The sequence below is a fragment of the Phocoena sinus genome, chromosome 9, assembly GCF_008692025.1.
Source record: "Phocoena sinus isolate mPhoSin1 chromosome 9, mPhoSin1.pri, whole genome shotgun sequence".
Classification (NCBI taxonomy): Eukaryota; Metazoa; Chordata; class Mammalia; order Artiodactyla; family Phocoenidae; genus Phocoena; species Phocoena sinus.
Window position 1 is genome coordinate 13,280,409 of NC_045771.1, and position 19,754 is coordinate 13,300,162.

At 36.8% G+C, this 19,754-nt stretch overlaps 1 protein-coding gene across 4 annotated transcripts in view; it reads left to right on the forward strand.

Moving 5' to 3' along the window:
• Positions 1-19,754, forward strand: part of BRAF (B-Raf proto-oncogene, serine/threonine kinase) — a 162,637-nt gene that overhangs the window by 569 nt on the left and 142,314 nt on the right. The window lies entirely within an intron of this gene.

A 19,754-nucleotide genomic window follows, 5' to 3' on the forward strand; every position in this document is an offset into this window, starting at 1 on the left:
ATCTGGGTGCAAGATGTCGGTCAGTAGCCGGGGCCGGGACCCCAGCCCGAGTTAGCGTTGTATGTAATTATTACACGGTCACGGTGATGATGGGGCGATCATTCCCTCTCTACTCTCCCTGACTCTGCCTCTTTTCAGGCCGCTGCCCTCCCTTACACTTCTCTACTTGTTAGGGGAGATTGCTCTTCACCTGTTTTAACCAGCGGATGGTCTTTACTTTTTTAACCCTAAATGCCACTGTTTCCGTTCTTTCTCCCATCCCGGTCTCAGGCCCCCGATTCCTAATGTTTGTCAGTATTCTGTCGCCGACCGGTAACCCCCATCCCAGTTCCCTCTGCCGCCCCGCTCCTTTGCCAGTGGTCGGACCTGCCTGCCTTCTAACCTCAGCTTCTACTTAAGACCATTTTTGCACTTCTCTTATCTTAGTCCTGTTGAGGCCTTCTACTTCATTTCACCGCTTGCTAACGTTGTTATCGTCACAAATCCTTCTGAACGCTTTGGAGCTACTTACTTTCTGAATCGTGAAGCTGTCAAGATTCCGTCAGGTTTCACTTGCACTTCTATTGTGCATCCACACCTCCTTGTTTATTTCTACCCTTTTTTTTAAAAAAAAATAGGTGTGATTGATTTCTTTCCGTTGTCTTCCTTTTTGTCCCAATTTTTTTCTTTTACTTTTTCGTCTTCAGTCCTTGCTTCTCTCAGCCATTATTAGGCTCTTATCACCTTGTCAAATGACTTTATTTACATTTTGGTTTTTGTTACGTAAAATTTATTACATTTAGTGTTTGGTATTGTATTACATAAAATAATACACTTTATTGTACTTTACAAATAAAGAGATAATATATGGTATAATAACTGTGCTTTACAATTATTGATTAGATAATGTGACTTGCTCCGTTGGCTTTGCTCAAAGTTCTTTCCTTTCTACTACAGTACTTACATTTTGTTTCCCAATTCTCATAACGTCTCGTTCTTCAGTCAATGCGCTTCTCTTTTTCCTGCTTCATCAACTTTACTTTGGAAATTCATTAGATATGGTTGCTCTGTTCAGTATCAGTTTGTTCACAATAATATTTGTTTTTCATTCTCTTATACCACTTCCATCTATGCCCAAGATGTGTTCTGTACCATCATTTGATCTCATCTAAATTTCTCATGTATACGTACATATATATATCTTTTATGAATATATATATCTTTTATACCACTTTCCGCTTACTGTTCTGTTTGCATTTCTGCTCAGATCAGTTTCCTCTAATATCTGTGCATTTCCCCCAACTTCTTGGATTTTAAGTAGCGCTCTTTCCTTCTTCCATTTCCTAGTTTATTCTGTTTTCCTTGTCCCCAGTTGCCATTCATTCTGCCTTGTTTCCTGGCTTTTGGTACTTACTTGCTGAAGCTTCCTCTTGTCTTCCCCACACCTCCACATTCCTTCTTATTTATAAACAGCTTTGTTCCGTTGACATGGAAATTTATTTTTAGGATACATTGTTTTTAATGGATAAATACTAGGGGTCACATCTGCTGTCTATTTTTTCCATGAATCGGATATGCCTTTGTCTTACTCTGCACAGGTGCCTCTAGGCTTGCTTTACTCTGTAGTGCATGTGTGGTTTTATTGAATTGTATCTAGAAAAATGGGTAAATTAATGGGCATGGGTTATGAAATCGTATTTCTCTGATTATAACATTGTTTTCGTTGAGAACTTTGTTTCAGAGTTATTAGAACAGTTTGTAATGATATAGAGAAGCCTTTTGTTAAGTACAGTGTCTGCTATCTTATTTGAAAGGGCCAGATTATTTGAGCTCTACTCTCTGAAGATTCTGATTCAGTAGGTGAGAGCTAGGGCCATGAATTTCTGTTATTTGGCACACTTCCTGGGCAGTTATCATGTATCAATACTTGAGAACCTCTAGGCTAGATGAATTTAAACCTCAAGTTTAAATTGGCAATAACTGGAAAGCATATTAGTATCTCTTGAAACCATAAGGATACTCAACGAATTTTAATTACTTAGTAGTGTTTCCCACTGCCTCCTCCACCCAGGTTTTAATGGTTAATGATGAATAGTAGTTTTTCCTCCATATTTTCTTACAGGAACTTATAATAAATGTATTTGGGGGGGTAAAGGGTTAAAAATGAATCTCTTTCTAATATAGATATCAGTGTTATGGATGGTAGAATAAAGTACTCCAAGAAATAATTTTTAAGTTTGAAGTTGGTATTTGTTTATCCACTGGAAACTGAAATGTACTGTGGTCTTTTAATTGAACTGTCTTCTGTGCGCTTAAAGAGATATAATTGTCAAGTGCATGGAAAGAAATGAAAAAAATGTGTCTAAAGAATTACCTTGGGCTTCCCTGGTGGCACAGTGGTTGAGAGCCCGCCTGCCGATGCAGGGCACACGGGTTCGTGCCCCGGTCCGGGAAGATCCCACGTGCCGTGGAGTGGCTGGGCCCGTGAGCCATGCCGCTGAGCCTGCGCGTCCGGAGCCTGTGCTCCACAACGGGAGAGGCCCCAGCAGTGGGAGGCCCGCGTACCGTTAAAAAAAAAAAAGAATTACCTTATTTGACAGTAAAATACAGGTTTTAAAAAGTTTCTCAGAGTAAAAGCACATTTATTATTGAAAAATTAGAAAAATGTAAGTACAAAAAGTTTTAGAAAATTATCTGTAATCTTGCCACTAAGATAGAATTACTATAAACATTTTAGTGTGTATCCACATACTCCTTTTTCATGCTTGTGTAATGTATGTGGTTTTGTAATTTTTTTTTTTTTTTTTTTTTTTGCGGTACGCGGGCCTCTCACTGTTGTGGCCTCTTCCGTTGCAGAGCACAGGCTCCGGATGCGCAGGCTCAGCGGCCATGGCTCACGGGCCCAGCCGCTCCACCGCATGCGGGATCCTCCCGGACCGGGGCACGAACCCACGTCCCCTGCATCGGCAGGCAGACTCTTAACCATTGTGTCACCAGGGAAGCCCTCTCTTATCATTTAATAAACTCCCTTCTTTAGGCATCTGCTCACCTCTTCCTTTATTTAGAAATTTTTTCTGGTATCAGTCACTTATATATGCTGACTATTAAAGGAATTGATTGTCAGTAAACGAATTAAGAAAGGAACGTTGGAACTGAGTACTTGAATCCTTGAATGTAGTAGAACCTGAAAGCAAACTTGATTTAATTGTATTTAGATAATAGGCCAGAAAAATTATATTAAGATAACAGGCTAGAGAAGTCTGATTTATCTTGATTCCCTGTCTCTGGCTTTCCTGTTTAGGAAGCTGATCAGGTCTTAACAACTGGAAACCTATGTTCTGTGAGTGGTAGGGAAGAAAGGGAGGGAGCAGGCTACATTGCTTTGTTAGCATTTTCTAAGACTTGATGCTTACCTTGTTGAAGAATGAGACAGCTCTTAAGTGTTCTTCGTGTTTCTCCAACCATAAAGCTGTTTTTCTCCTTTAGAAATGCAAAAGTGTGTTTTTTTAATTTGACATCTTGATATTAATTTAGCTGACTACTTAGTGGACATTTTGTGTCATAATCCTCTTTTATGAAATTCAGTATGTTCCTGTGCTTCCTATATTTCTGCCTCAAATTATCTTTGAAATAAGCCTTTATAGTCAGTGGCTCTTACTGGACTTTGTCTTCCTCAAAAGTTGAATTGTTTTAAGTCCTTTACTCATTCTCTTTGTCCAGTTGATCTACACTGGTTATTCTGTAAAGTCAGGATCAGCAATAGTTATACAACTTCTGAATTCAAAATAGAAGAGCCTGTTTAGGAGCTTTTCTGTTTCATAAGCAGTGCTTTCATAGTCATAATGTTGTAGATACTTAATATAAGAACCAAAAATTTAGCTTCATTTCTTCCATTCCTTCCTTAAATATTTGGTGGAGACATTGACATGTTCTGGGAGGTAGTTTTTATTTTTCAGCTTTCTTTTGTCTACCAACCCAATTTACTGTTATGCATAATTAGCAGAGTAGTCAGAAGAAACTCTACTACAGCCTCCACCCTAACAGTAAGCAGTTATTTTTTTTCCCCCTCTACCCTCTGAGATTATTTTGGTTTCCATGTTTTCTCTTGGTCTTAAAAAACTGTTATTCTTGTTCCTTCCCATATCAGGACTATGCTTATAGAGGGAAAGTAATGCTCAATAACATTATATTTCTTTCTGCATCCTGGGAATGCCCTTGATAAAGAATATAAAAATTGCTCTGAACTCAATTAACTTTATATCTTCTGGAAGCTCTGTAACATCAAATGAAACATCATTTTCATTCTTGTAATGTAGCTGCAGTTATTGACAGCACTTTGGGAACAAATGTACTGTAGGGCGGTGGTTTTCCAATTACTGTAGAGCTCTAACACCGTTTTTTTTTTTTTTTTTTTTTTTTTGCGGTACGTGGGCCTCTCACTGTTGTGGCCTCTCCCGTTGCGGAGCACAGGCTCCGGATGGGCAGGCTCAGTGGCCATGGCCCACGGGCCCAGCCGCTCTGCGGCATGTGGGATCTTCCTGGACCGGGGCACGAACCCCTGTCCCCTGCCTCGGCAGGCGGACTCTCAACCACTGCGCCACCAGGGAAGCCCCATCTAACACCGTTTTTAAAAAACACATTAGCACTGTCAGAAATACAGATTTTGAGTTGCTCTAATACCTGTATACATGAAGCAGTTTTTGTTTGTTTTGTACATTTTTTTAATCCTCATCTGGCACATACATACTCAGATAGTGAAAGAGTTAATGTGTACAAAACAGAGAATATAGCCAATATTTTATAGTAACTTTATTTATTTTAATTTTTTTATTTGTGGCTGTGTTGGGTCTTCATTGCTGCGCGCGGGGTCTCTCTAGGTGCGGTGAGCGGGGGCTACTCTTCGTTGCAGTGTGCGGGCTTCTCATTGCGGTGGCTTCTCTTGTTGCGGAGCACAGGCTCGAGGCGCACGGGCTTCAGTAGTTGTGTCTCGTGGGCTCTACAGCACAGGCTCAGTAGTTGTGGAGCACGGGCTTAGTTGCTCCGCGGCATGTGGGATCTTCCCGGACCAGGGCTCCAACCCGTGTGCCCTGCATAGGCAGGTGGATTCTTAACCACTGCGCCACCAGGGAAGCCCTATAGTAACTTTAAATGGAGTATAATCTGTAAAATTTTTCCATCACTATGTTGTACACCTGAAACTAATATAATATTGTAAATCAACTATACCTTAGTTAAAAAAATTTTTTTTAAATAGTGAATGAAACCCTATTAGATATGGTGCACTCTGATTTTTCTATACCATTCAGTTCTCTTTTTTAAAAAGCTGCTCATAAAATCAATTTATTAAATTGACAACCACCTAGTTGCAACACACAGTTGGAAAAACACTGTTTTGAGGCTATCAAGGACTTTCTTCAGATGTTACCTCAAGGCTCTATTTAGTCCCACTACACCTTAACTATTGAAGTTCATTTATCTGCATTACTTGTTGGTTTCCTTGAAAAAAAAAAAAAAAGGCTTAATGGCTGTTAAAATGTTAGAGCTACTGTGTATGGAAGGGAGATCTGTGCTGACATGAATCTTCCTAAGTGTAATAATCTGTGTAGAAAATTTCAACAACTTGTGTTTAAGGCAGTGGTCAGCAGACTTGCGTAAATGGTCAGGTGGTAAATATTTTAGTTATTGTGGGTCTAACTGCTCTCTGTCACAAGGACTGAACAGACTCAAAAATGGTATTGCAGTGTAAAAGCAGCTAATAGACAATATGTAAATGAATAAGTGTGACTGTGTTCCAATAAAACTTATTTATGGACACTGAAATTTGAATGTGTCATGAAATATTCTTTTTTTTTTCATTTAAAGATGTAAAAACCATTCTTAGTTTGTGAGCTGTACAAAAAACAGGTGGTGGGCCAGATTTAGTTCATGGGCCAAAGTTTTCAGACTCCTGGTCTAGGGGAGACTAAGTATATCATATTTGAGGTTCTGAAATTAAGGTGTGGGTTAGAGTTCTATAGAAAGTTCATAACTGCTTTTAAAAAATTGGGTTTATTGGGATATAATTTACACATACTGTAATGTACCATTTTAAACACACAGTTTGATGAGCTTTGACAAATGTATATACTCAGGTAACTACTGCCACAGTCAAGAGATAGAACTTTTGATGGAAAAGTTCCCCAGTTCCTCTTTGCATTCATTTTCCTCCCCACCCCACCTCCAGCCCCTGGCAAACACTGGTCTGATCTCTAGCTTTGCCTTTCCTAGAAAGTCATATACATGAAAACATACAGGATGTGGTCTTATGTATTTGGCTTCTTTCATTTAGTTTGATATTTTTGAGATTCACCCATGTTGTTGCTTGTATCAGTAATTAGTTTATTGTTTAGTAGTATCGTGTGTTTGTAGCATGACTTATTTCTACATTTACCAGTTGATGAGTAGTAGCGTTCTTTCTAGTTTTCAACAGTTATTAAGGTTGCTATAAATGTTTGGGTTCGGGTTTTGTGTGGACACTTGTTTTTATTTCTCTTGAGTAAGGACCTAGAGCTTGGACTAATGGGTCGTATGGTAAGTATATATTGATATTTAACTTTATAAGAAAGTGCTAAACTTTTCTAAAGCATTAGAAACCATTTTGCGTTGCCACCCACAATGAATGAGAGTTCCAAACTCTATCCTTGTCATGTCAGTCTTGTTAGTTTTAGCCATTCTAGTATGTATGCAGTATTGTGGTTTTAATTTGCATTTTCCTAATGACTAATGATGTTGGACATCTGTATATATGCTTATTTACTACCCATGTATTTTCTTTGGTGCAGTATCCATTCACATCTTTTTATTCTGTATTTACCTTCTTATTATGGAGTTGTAAGAGTACTATATACATATTCTAGATACAAGTTCTTTGTATCAGATATGTGTTTTGCACATGCCTCCCAGTCTATGGCTTGTCTTTTCATTTTCCTAAGTGTCCTTTAAAAAATAGAAGTTTTATTTATTTATTTTTTTTTTTTGCGGTACGCGGGCCTCTCACTGCTGTGGCCTCTCCCGTTGCGGAGCACAGGCTCCGGACGCGCAGGCCCAGCGGCCACGGCCCACGGGCCCAGCCGCTCCGCGGCACGCGGGATCCTCCCGGACCAGGGCACGAACCCGTGTCCCCTGCATCGGCAGGCAGACCCCCAACCACTGCGCCACCAGGGAAGCCCTAGAAGTTTTATTTTTGATGAAATCCAATTTATCAATTTTTTCTTTTAGGTTTCATGCTTTTTGTGTCCTACCCAGTATAACTTTGCCTAACTTAAGGTCATAAAATTTTCTCCCATGTTGTCTTCTAGAAGTTTTACAGTTTTAGCTTTTACATTTAGGTCTATCATCCATTTGGAGTTATTTTTTATATGTATTGTGAGGTAAGGGTTAAGGTTTGTTCATTCCTTTTCATATGGATGTCCAGTTTCACCTTTTTTGAAGAGACTAACCTTTTTCTGTTGAATTACCTTGGCACTTTTATTGAAATCAGTTGATTATGTTTGTGAGTTTTATACTGTTTTATTGACATATATGTCTTTGGTACCACAATGTCTTGATTGCTTTACAGTTCAGTCTTTTTTTTTTTTTAATATTTATTTATTTGGTTGCGCTGCATCTTAGTTGCGGTTCACTGGCTCCTTAGTTGCGGCACGTGGGGTCCTTAGTGGTGGCATGCGAACTCTTAGTTGCAGCATGCATGTGGGATCTAATTCCCTGACCAGGGATTGAACCCGGGACCCCTGCAGTGGGAGCTCGGAGTCTTATCCCCTGTGCCACCAGGGAAGTCCCTATAGTTCAGTCTTAAAATTAGGTAGATCCAGTTCATAGGATTTTTAGAACTTTAAAATTTGATTTTAAAAATTTTTTGTGCTATTGTCTTTTGAAAGGACAGGGTACATAATTTGCTTCCAGTTCTTAAAGGTGTCTTCTACTCAAAAAAAGCTTAAGACTCACTGTGGTATATAGTTAACACACCCCTATCTTGAATCATTTGGTGGAAAGGTTGTGAAAAGTGACAGGTAAAGAAACATATTTCATCCAAAATTAATTTTTTTGTAAGAAATGAAGGCGATATCCTAATAGGTGGCACCAAAAAGTCAATGTCTTTTTTTCCCACCGTATTTCAAAAATATTAACTGTAATCAGGATACATTTAGGTGAAAGTGAATACGCTAAGATGTTTATTCACCAAAAAAGTCGTGGAAAATGTCAATCAGGTGGTGGGGGATACTAGTTTATAATACTAGCTGTGTCATTTTCCATCTTCAGCATGAGTTTTTCCATTTGAAACCTATGTCATGTTCTGTGATGTTCCGGAATTAGCACCTTTATTACTCTTAGAGGCATCATTAAATTGTTGTTACTAAGGATAAGCATATGATGGTTGTTGGTCATATTTCTGCCTTTTTCATTTGGACCCATAGGACCCTTTACCTTGTTTTAAATTACAATGGTAGTAGCTTTTCACTGCTTAGCCTGGAGGGCTTCCCTACCATATAAAATGGTATTTCTAGTTATGATTTTTGCTTAATAATTATGAACATGTTTCCTGATTTTTTTGTTTTTTAAGTTTCATTATGAAGGAAGGAAGACTTAAGTCTTAAAAATGAGCATAAGTCTTGAATATCTCACAAGTACAGGGTCATGTGACAATTGGGAAGGTAGACACTGTTCAGGCTTTCGTTCATGTTGTAAGTAGTAGTAGTCTAATTGTATTTGGCTACCTTGCAGATTTGGAAATGGCACTTACAGGGAGAGAGAACCATAACATTTTGGAGACTATTTTCAACTGTTGTTCCAAAATTAGTGTGTTTAAAAAAAAGTATGCATCTCCTTATTGTAAAAGATGCCTTGTGTTTAAATTAAGAAATACTCTACTCTTGTTTTACGTTTTTTCTTTCACTAAATATATAACCTTTAAGTTAATAACACCAGAAAAATTTGACTTTTTATTTCCAGAACAGCTTAAATTAAATAAAATTTTAGGATGCTTTGAATTAGTCACTTCCCTTAAATAGGTATTTTGAAACAGTTTAAAATACTGCTTGGGGTTGTTCCTCCATTGACCTAGGATTTTTAAACTGTACTTGCTACATTACAGAACTTATTTTGCAAAGTAAATTTCTTTTTTTTTTTTTTTAATTAGTTTATTTTTGGCAGCACTGGGTCTTGGTTGCTGCACGCAGGCTTTCTCTAGTTGCAGCGAGCAGGGGCTACGCTTCGTTGCGGTGCATGGGCTTCTCATTGCGGTGGCTTCTTCTTTTATTGCGGAGCACAGCCTCTAGGCATGCGGGCTTCAGTAGTTGTGGCTTGCGGGCTCTAGAGCGCAGGCTCGTAGTTGTGGCGCATGGGCTTAGTTGCTCCGCTGAATGTAGCATCTTCTCAGACCAGGGCTCGAACCTGTGTCCTCTGCATTGGCAGGCAGATTCTTAACCACTGCGCCACCAGGGAAGCCTGCAAAGTAAATTTCTGTTTGAGTTTATAGATGTGCTCTATTAAAGAGGATTACTAGGCCCAGCAGTAACATTGTAAATAGTTATTAGAACCCTTGTTTTTTGTTTGTTCATTTTGTTTTGTCACCTTGGATCTAATCCCATTTCGTCTGTTTTAAAGTTTATACTCTCTACTTAGAAATCTGTCTGTAGCATAGAGGGAAAAGCCCACAACAGTTACTAATTTGAGAGTTTTATTTTTAAAGTGTTCTTATTAGCATAATTTCTGGTAATGTTGTATGAAGATAATTTAATTCCCATTTATTATGTTTAAAAAATCCTACCTTTCTATGAATCCCAAACAATTATTGCCTTTGTAACTTTTTTTACTATAAAAAGTTAAAGAACTATTGTGAATTATTCCTAAATAACTCAATTCATTTTTTACACATTATATTACTATATTTCCATGGGAATGGTGTCAGAGACCTTCAGATAGGAAAGACATTATGATTCAGTATAGTCCTTACATTCCTGTTTTACAACCACTGAAAATGTTAATTGCATCTTAGTTTTTACATGCTTTCTTCTAAGATTTGAAATATTCTACCCATATATTCTTCCTGCACATGTATTCTCATGTTAATAATAAATTACACAATCTTAAGTCTCATTATACATAAGAATTTAGTTCAGTGTAACTTCTGGTAACTCTATTGCAGATGATTTTCTACTACTGAGTTTGGCACTTAATTTAAGTTTCTACATGAATTTATGAATCAAACTTTTGGTTATTGGTTATCATGGATGGCTATTTGAGAGAAAAGTTTAGTCATAAAGTCATAACTATTCTATGTCATAGCCATTCATATGCTGCTTGCTTTTCACTGGCAACTCTTGATCCTTCTCCTCCTGCTGCTATGTTAAGTAAGATAAAGACTAAGAATTTATCACTCTAGTTAAGGTATTGGTGGTATTGATGATTTACACAAGGAGATGCTGAGAGAGATATTCTGATTGAGTGATATTAAGAGAGAAGAGGAGGGAAAATGAAGATAGTGAAGACTTTTCCTATAAAGGGAAAAGAGAAATGGGGCCATAGGTAGTGAAGGAGATGGGGTCAAGGAATTTTTTTTTTGATGAAAAAAATAAGGGCCTGTATTGTAAGAATGAACCATTAGGGAGTAAAAATGTGATTTCAGGAGAGAGAGAAGAATTGCTGGAGCAATGTCTGAAGAGGCAAAAGAGAGAGGGATTTGGTGTACAAGTGGAAGGGTTGGCTCTCAGTAGGAGCATAGACACTTTACCTTTGATAATAAGTGGTAAGGCAGAATATGTGGAATAGTGATGCTGATAGGTAGATAGATGTAATGCTGGGAATCTGTACATGTTCTCTTCCAGTTGCTTCATTTTTTTTTTCGGTGAAGTAAGACTCGAGGTTATCAGTGAAGAGTAAGTCTTGGGGATATGGTGTTGTAAGGAGGAAGATGAAGGTGTTAAAAGTTGTTAGGGAGCATGTGAGAGTGAATGGACTAGGAACAAATAGTGAAATTGATAGGCAATATTAGGTTATGTTACTTAATATTTTACTTGCTGATGTCCAGACAGCATTGTGGGCCTCCTAACTTGTCCTCAGGTCAAAGTTCATTGTAACTTGCCAAAGCAATTTAATAATTGATATGAGTCATTCTCATTTTGACTCACAAACAGAAGCATTGGGAAATAGAACATGAATTATTACTTCTTCATGAAGTATCTGCCATTATCCTGCTATGAATGTAAGCTAAATTTGGAGAGGTCTGGTTGCTAATTTTCTTTTTAAAAATAATTCTTTCTTTCTTGAAATTTTTTTGAATATTTATTGTTTTGTCTATATAGAATAGCATCCCCACCATTGTAGTCTAATTTTTATACTGTATAATGAAGCAATTGCTATCCTGTTATTTTCTTTTAAAAACTCTCCAAATTTGACCTGTCTTTGCTCATGCTTTTCCTGCTGCCTGAAATATAGATTCCTTCCCTGTACCCATCCCCCAAACCTTTCAGACTTAGTTCACTTATTGTAGGAAGCCTTCCTTAACCTCTTTCCAAGGCCCAGTTAGGTGCTTCTACTTTGTGCTTTTATAGCATCCTGAGGTATACCTATATCATTTTACTTTCATTGTATTATAGGTTTTTTGTTGGTATCTGTCTACTCCCTCTAGACCAGCACTGTTCAGTCAAAATATCTGTCATGATGGAAATGTTCCCTGCTGTCCAGTATATCCACATGTGGCTATTGTATACTTAAAATGTGTATAGTAGGACTGAGGAACTGGCTTTTAAATTTTATTTGATTTAAATTAACTTAAATTTAGTCACACCTAGCTAGTGGCTACCTTGATCAGTACAGTTCTAGACCTTTTATTTATTTATTTTTTGTTCTAGACCTTTTAAAAGTCAAGGCTTACTTATTTACAAAACAGAAGCAGAGTCACAGAAATAGAAAACAAACTTATGGTCACCAAAGGGGAAAAGAGAGGGGGAGGGAGGGATAAATTAGGAGTTTGGGATTAACAGATACACACTACTGTATATAAAATAGATAAACAACAAGGACCTACTGTATAGCACAGAGAGCTATATTCAGTATCTTGTAATAACCTATAATGGAAAAGAATCTGGAAAAGAATATATATATATTATGTGTATGTATACACATATAGCTGAATCACTTTGCTGTATACTCGAAACTAATACATTGTAAATCAGCTATACTTCAGGAAAATAGATAAGTAGTCAAGGCTCGTGTGGGTTTCATATTTATTCTCTCATTGCTTCTTACCAACAGTACTTAATCCTACTTAAATAATTGCATTCTTTTTCAGTGCTCTTAGTCCACATGGTTCTCACTCACCTGGAATGTGGCAGTTTTCTTCTCTAGACTTTTGTTCTTAACCACAGCTTTCCAGTTTGTTTTCAGAATTATTTTGAAGCCCTAAGTTCTTCAGTCCTGTAAAACTAGGTTGTTTTTGGTTTTGTTTTCCTCTTTAGAAATGAACACCTGGGTGCTGTAACGTTACCTCAAAGACTTTCTCAGGGGTGGGGAGTGTGGCAAGGAAGAACTCAGTGAAAGGTTTGGGGGGTTAGGGAGGCAGTTTCTGCTGCAGCCAAAGTAGTTACACTTCGTAAGTTAATGTATTGGAATTGTGCTTAAGATTTCTCTTGGAGGGAAAAGAAGACTTCTGAAAGGTAAGAACACTCTTAACTGAGTGTGCGGGCATGCACGTGGCATTATGTGATTAAGTATCAGAGCGGGTGATGGAGAACAATAAATGCAGGAGGAGTTCAGACATGGAAGGTTATTATAGGTTAATAAGGTCTTGATGGAAGTTAGTGTTTAACCTAGGCAGGTAGAAGGAAGGAAAACGGATGTAATAGGCAGTGGGAGTAGAATTTGAAAAAAATTAGAGATGGAAATACATAAGGTAGTTTTGTTGAAGGAACAGAACAATCTGAGTATAGTTGGGTGAATTGTATAAAATAAAATTTGGCTAAATTTGATGGCGCTGGATTGTGGAAAATAGTGATAGACTGAAAAAAATTTTAACTTTATATTGTATGCCGTGGGATGAAAGTGGAGATTTAAAATAAAAAATGATAAAAGCAGTGTTTGAGGATGATTGAGTTGGTAAGTGTTTGTAGGGTAGATTCAAGATGGGAAGAGGTCAAACAAAAAATGTTTAGAGAAAGACTTCGTAGTCAGATGTTATACTAGGCCGCTGTTGGGGGTTGGGTTCTTTGAAAGCAGATACTGAGACATTTTTTGCAGTGCAAGATGTTTATTCGAAATCAATACCTGCGAGAGGAAGAGGCACGGTGCAGGATTGAGCAGACAGCAAAGTTGTATTGTGACGCAGGCTTCACAAAACCTTTGCCTATCAGCATGGAGCTCTGGAGTGAGAGATTGCCTGTCAGTCCCACATTGAGCAGAATGGCTGGGCCTTTATACCTCTCCTTGTTTGGTCACTAGATATGGGCTGCAGTTGAGGTGGACCTTGAAGGAGGTGACATTTGGAGGCTGTCTGCTGACTGTACTCACAGCTGGGCAGCAATTCCTTCCATGAAGGGAGAGCTTGGTGGTACATCTCTGTGTTTTCTATAGCCAGAGGGTTTGCATGTGGGCAGTTCTTCCCCAGAGGAAAGGTTTTAAATACTTGGAGGTGTTTTGGTTTTTACAAAGATGGGGGGAAAGGGTACTTACTAGCATTTAATGAGCAAGGACCAGGGAAGTCAGCCATCCCACAGTGTTCCAGACAGTCTGCACATTTAAAAATTGTTCAAATAAGCACATGACTTAGAATGAGTTGCTGGACTTTGATGTAGGGAAAAAAGTGATCGTAATGATGTGAGCTTAGAAACTAACTTTGTTTTATGTATGAGGCATTATTATTTTTTTGTTTTTTTGAGGCATTATTTTCATAGAGTACACCAGAAGCTTCAGGAATTCAGTTGTCACGTAAATTGGAGGAATATTATTTTCAATCAGAACTTTATCAAGAGTTCTTTACCACTTCAGAAAATCACATAATTGATGGCAGTGCCACTCGTACAGTAATTGATGACTCAAACACTCTTTCCCTCAGTCTATAGTTGTAACCACCACAGTCACAGTGATTCTGTGTATAGATGCAAGCACCTGATGCCCTCATTATGTTGTTTATTATAGTAATTGCTTTCACATTTTGAAGTAAATATTATTTATTATAAATTAATTTCTTTCATAGGATTGAAAGTACAATTAGGGAATTATATTGACTTTTAAAGTTGTGCTTATGTACGTTATCACTGAATTTCAAGAAGTATTACAAAATGGTTGTCATAAAAGGGGGAAATTGAATTGTTTTCAGTAATGGTGGATTGGGTTATTTGGACAAACTCTTTTGATGAAAACAACTAAAAATCTTGGGAAAATTATTTTTAAAAATCTTAAAGAAGGAAGAGCTGAAAAGTTGGTGGAGAGTTCCCAGGCCAAATTATAGAAAAAAAGCAGAAACCCAAAGAAATAAGTAGATGATGACGTAGCTTTTGCCCTAGGGGCAGTTGCCAGTCTGTTTGAATTTGGGCTTTAGTTTTGGTGGACTTCATGGGGGTGAAGAGGACAGAATTCAAGGCTTAGAGTTCATCCAGAATGAGAGTCAAAAAGAGAACAACTCCATTTGAAGATGGTACCCAAGAACTTCATCATTAGGTTAAGGGTGAAAGAGAACTGTCTACCAATTACAATATCTAGGGGATTATAGGGTTGATTGGAGCAGGGCAAGAAAAAGGAAATTAATTAAACTCTTCAAGTTGTGACCATAGTTTTAGCCCTCACTCACACTGATTGGCAGTTAGATTTGTCCTGCCTGGGTGATCCAGGGACCCTTTTATTATGGTTCCTGTTTCCAGCTGGTAGTACTCCCAAGGTCTGGCAAAAGGAAAGGCAAATCATCTGTAGAGAAAGTCCCCTTCATTCTGAAGGAATTGCCACCAGTAATTTTTCAGGGACAAAGAACAGTACATTGTCACAAGTAACCAAGCATAGTTTAAAAAAAAAAAAAGAAACCAAAATTATATGAAATATGATGTAGAATTCAAGTAATATAGTTAATATTTGTGTAGTTTTAAAATTGAAATATAATTGATATATAATTGTGGTTTTTCTTTATGTACATGTACCTCGAGGTAAGTTTTTTATTTTTTAAATTTTTCATAAATTTATTTATTTATTTATGGCTGCATTGGGTCTTCGTTGCTGTGCACGGGCTTTCTCTAGTTGCGGCGAGTGGGATCTACTCTTCGTTGCGCTGTGTGGGTTTCTTATTGTGTGGCTTCTCTTGTTGCAGAGCACAGGCTCTAGGCGCCTTGGGCTTCACTAGTTGTTGCACGTGGGCTCAGTAGTTGTGGCTCACAGGCTCCAGAGTGGAGGCTCAGTAGTTGTGGCACACGGGCTTAGTTGCTCTGTGGCATGTGGGATCTTCCTGGACCAGGGCTTGAACCCATGTCCCCTGCATTGGCAGGCAGATTCTTAACCACTGCGCCACCAGGGAAGTCCCTCGAGGTAATTTTTTTAAAAAGAAAAATACAGTAACATGCATGGAAATGGCACTATGAATAAGAACTAGAGAGCATAAATGGACCCACAAAATTCTCAGATAGCGCAAATTTCGAAGTTAAAACAGTTGCTTTTTGTTATGTTTAAAGAATTAAAGACATATTTGAAGGCAAGCAGGGAATGAGAGATAAAAACCAAATAGAAATTTCAGAAATGAAACTATGCCAAATATACCTAAGGGGAAAATTTAACAAATTATGCCTAGCTGAAGAAAGAATTAGTTACCTGGAAGATAAGGCAGAAGAAACTTTCCAGAATGCGCCACTGAGAGTCAAAGATATGGAAAATATTGGAGACGTTGAGTGGCGTGCAAGAGAGTGAGATCTAACATAATTAAATCAGAGCTCCAGAAAGTGAAGAAAGAGATTGATACCGAGGTAATATTTGTAAAGGTATTTCTGGCTGAAAAATTTCTGGTTTTGATGAGAAACCAGTTGATAGATTTAAGAAGCTCAGTGAATTTCTAACAATATAAATAAAAAGCAGTCTGCACCCAGACAGATCACATAGTGAAACGGCATAAACCCAAATACAAAGAGAAAAACTTTAGAAGCAGCCAGAGGAAGAATTTCTTTCAAAGGAGCAACCGTGGACTGACAGCTGACTTCTCAACAGAAAATCATATATATTCCCCAAATAACTGCCAGTTTATACTTATAAATTCTATACTTAAAAAAAAAATACCCCTCAAGGATGAGGGCAAAATAAACATCTAGTTGAACAAAATCCATCAGCCCTTTGTAAAGAAAATTGAAGGCAATTTAGTTTTCTACTTCAGGCAGAAGGATTCCAAATAAAGGTTGAGGTATAAGATGGAATGAAGAGTAAAGAGAGTGACAAATATGTGGATGAATTGAATTAAACATTGTATAAAATATTAGTAAGGCCTTAATTAAAATATATGACAAATGAAGGCTGTGTTCTGAGATCTTCTGTTTTCTGGGAGAAAGTGTATTAATTGACTTGACTGATAATTGCATGTTTTAATTTCTAGGCTAAATATGAGTCCAAAACCTAGACTTATAACTTCTAGGAGAGGAGAAACATGGAATAAAAAAAAATTTATCCCAAAGAAAGCAAGAAAGGTAACAAAGAGCATGTAGGACAAATAGCACAAAGCAAGATGGGTAGATTTAAATCTGAACATAGCACCAATTACATTAAGTACTAAATGAATTAAATGTTTCACTTAAAAGCTGAAGATTGTTAGACCAAATTAAAAAAAGAATTAGTTATGTGGGGTTTATCTGGGACCTAAGTAAAAGTTGTAGTAAGATCATGCATATTTTAACAAAGTGAGTATGGTATGGTTATATTAATATCAGACAAAGTAGACATTAAGGCAGAAGGCATTATTGGCAATCAGGAGAGTCCCATCAAAATGTAAAGTGAGCGATTCACTAGGAAGATTTAATAATCTTAATCATATAGGATAGCCTGAAATATAGCTTCAGAATACATATAGCAAAAATTAGCAAAACTACAAGAAGTAGACAGATTTATAGTCTTAATGGGATGTTTTTAAACATTTCTCTCATTACTTGATACAAGAAGCAGACAGGTTAGGTAGGATTTAAAATATTTGAACAACGCAATGAACAAACTTAACCCAGCTGATGTATAGAACCTATTGCACCCAGTGGTAGAAGACTACACATCATTTTCAGGCACATATGGATATTTGGGGGGAAAATTGTATACTAGGTCTAAAACAAGTTTCAACAAATTTCAAAAGATTGAAATAAAAAGAGCATCTTTTCTTTACATAATGCATTTTTATTAAAAATTGTCAGTAGGGTAATTTTAAAAGCGTCATGTGTGTATAAATTGTGTAACTACTTTGAATTAATCCATGCATCAAGGAAGAAATCACAATGGAAATTAGAAAGTACCTTGAACTGGATGAATACAAAATTTTGATGTCAAGTTGTGGAATTTGATCAATCTCGGATCATTAAAAACGGGATAATCAGACGTTATGTCCCTTACATGTAAAGGATCTTGACAAAAAAAAAAGTAGGAAATACCCAGCACCAAGCTATGAAAGATTCTTGATTGGAAAAAAAAAGATTGAATCTCATCAAATCTTTAAATCAAACCTCTGGATCTTACTGGCTTATGGGAAATACAGGAACAAGGTAAGTGACCCATGAGAAAGCAATCAACCAAATCCAGAAAGTGGGACTTTCTACAGTATACATTGATGTTTTTTCCTAACAAATCAATGTCATAGTAAAGGAAAGAAGGGCAGGGAAAAGGAAAAGGAAAGGATAGATAGGTGTACTATTAGAATAAAAGTTTTGATAAATATAACAGTCACTCCCCCCAACGGAAACAAAATTAAAAAGTTATAGAATGCAGCTAAATAATGCATGGAGAGAAATTCAGAGTCTTAAATGTGTACAACTACGAAATAAGAAATCTCATTAATTGTCAACTTCAATATCCATTTATCACAGGAATTTAATTTTGACAAACACCTAGAAAATAAAGGAGGAAACAAATAATGCAGAGGAGAATCATACAGTAGAGAACATTATCAAAGCCAGAATTGATTCTTTAAAAAGAGGAATGGATAAATCTCGAATGAATAGTGATCAAGAAAAAAGTCATAGAATAACCAAGAGCAAGGAGCAATAAAGAAGGGGGCTCGGGGGGAACATCATTACATACTCTAAAGACATTTTAAAAGATTAAGACAGAATTATGAATGGCTTTAAGCCAACTAATTAGAAAACTTAACAGAAATGGACAAATTCTTAGAAAAATAACACCAAAGCTGACTCTTAGAATATTCAGAAAACTTGAAAGTAGTATCACAGCTTAAAACCAGTAGTCAAGGGAGTCCAATGGTTGGGACTTCGTCTTCCAGTGCAGGGGGTGCAGGTTCAGTCCATGGTCAGGGAGCTAAGATCCCATATGCCTCGCGGCCAAAAAACATAAAACAGAAGCAATATTGTAACAAATCAGTAAAGACTTTAAAAATGGTTCACATCAAAAAAAAAAAATCTTTAAAAAAAACCCAGTAGTCAAAGCTTTCCCCCAAAGAAAACTAGTAATTCTACCATTCATTCAAGGAAGAAAATTTCTGTCTTGCATATGTTCTTCCAGAGACCAGCGAGAGAGAAAATGTTCTCAACTTCTTCAAAGTTAGCACAACTTTGATTCCAAAGCAAGACAAGAAGAAATGATAAAAGAAAATTACCAGGTTACTTCCATTCATGAACACAGATGTAAAATTTCTAAACAGGATATTAGGATATCTGTCTATCTAAATAAAACAAGTACATTTTGACCAAGTTGGATTTATCCTAGGAATGTAAGATTTAATACCAGAAAAATAAATTTATGTTTGTGTTGCCATCTTAACAGGTTATAAGAGAAGAAACATATGATCTGCTGAAGAGTTGCAAACAGTGCTTGATAAAATTGAGCATTCATTAATCATAAAACCTGAGACAAATCTAATGTGATAAAGGGTATCTACTTTAAAAAAATCAAGTTTCATAATTAATGTTGAAATATTGAAAGCTTTCCCTCTGAGACTGGGAGAGAGACAAGATTGTCCATTATAACTACTTCTAGTCAAAGTTATACTAAAAGTCGTGACCTTCACTAAAACAAGAAAAAGAAATTTTAAAAACCTGAGAATTGGAAAGGAAGAAATAAAACTATCACTATTCACAGACTTAACATGAGTGTGTATTTAGAAAATCTAAAAATATCTACAAATTGTTAAAAACAGTAAGAGTTTAACAAGATTGCTGATTAGGAAAATGAAAGATCATTTTTATTACTATATTCTAGCAAATAGGAAAGGAAAATCTAAAACAGTATAATTTCACAATAGAATAGAAAATATGTACTCAGAGATAAGTCTAAAAAACAGTCTAAGACTTATAGGAGCCTTGTTGAAATAAATTATAGAAGACCTACTGTTTGGAGCAAAATACCATGTATTTACATGGGTTGATCGACTTGATATTGCATAGATATAATTCTCCCCAAATGGATTTATATATTTAATACAGTTCCAATCAAAACAGTAAGGTTTTTGTTTGTTTCGGTGGAACTTAAAAAACTGGTTCTAAAATTATATGGAAAATCCAAAAAGGGCCAAAGTAGCCAAGACACTCTCAAAGAAGGCAATATGGGAGGACTAACTTTTCCAGTTCTTG